Genomic DNA, 1,085 nt, shown 5'->3' with positions numbered 1-1,085 from the left:
TACTCTTGGGCATTGATCCCAGGGAAATGACAAGTTATCCACACAAAGATGTTTACACAAAAGGTTTACAGCGATTTTATTTGTAATAGCCCCAAATTGGAAATAACCATGGTGCCCTTCAATGGGCAAATGGTTCAACAAACAGTGGTATCTCCTCACATGAACAGCATACCTCTCTGCAATAAAAAGAAACGAACTATTGATTCATGCATCAATTTGAATGGAGTTCAAGAAAATTAGCCTGAGTTAGAGGGGGGGGGGAAAAGCTAATTTCAGTAGGTTACAGAGTGTGTAATTCCATTTATATAACATTCTTGGAAATTATAGAAATGGCAAGCAGATTACTGGTTGCTAGGGAACAAGGGATACATATGAATATAAAGTAATAGCACAAGGGATTTTGTGGTGATGGAATCATCCTTTCTTAATACAGTGATGGTTGCCTAAGACTATACATGATATCAATTTACATGCAACTGTATACATATACCCATAAATGTGTATTAGCATAATACTAGTAAGATCTGAATAGTAACTATACATATTTAATTCAATTTCCCAGCTTTGGTATCCAATAATTATTGTGTAAAATGTAACCGTTGTAAAAAAGGGGGTGAAAGGGACCCAGTTCACTGTTTTTGCAACTTCTGCTGATTATATTGTTATTTTCAAATAAAAAATACACAAGCAAATAGGGGCTCCTAGTAACCAATTATATAATACAGAAGCCTCCAAACAATGTGATACAGGACTGCCCCTTATCTGTAGGATATGGGTTCCCCATCCCCAAGTGGATGCCTGATACCTGAGATAGTACCGAGTAAACACTGTGTTTGCTATGACTGTTGATTTTAGCAACTTCAGCACATGACTTTCTTCTTTCCTTATTAAGTGAAAACTTACCCTTTTGCAACTAAAGGAGGCACTGAATGGCTTCCCTTTAACATGTCTCAACTGCGAACTTCACTACTCTTGAGCTCCCAGGCCATTGTTAATTAAAATGAAGATTATTTGAACATAAACATTGCAATACTGTGACAGTCAATCTGATAACTTGGGCAGCTACTAAGTGCATAATAGGCAGT

Source organism: Ochotona curzoniae, unplaced genomic scaffold, assembly GCF_017591425.1.
Source record: "Ochotona curzoniae isolate NIBS_2020 unplaced genomic scaffold, NIBS_Ocur_1.0 contig_64, whole genome shotgun sequence".
In the NCBI taxonomy this organism is placed as follows: Eukaryota; Metazoa; Chordata; class Mammalia; order Lagomorpha; family Ochotonidae; genus Ochotona; species Ochotona curzoniae.
Note: the sequence above shows the minus strand (reverse complement) of the source record.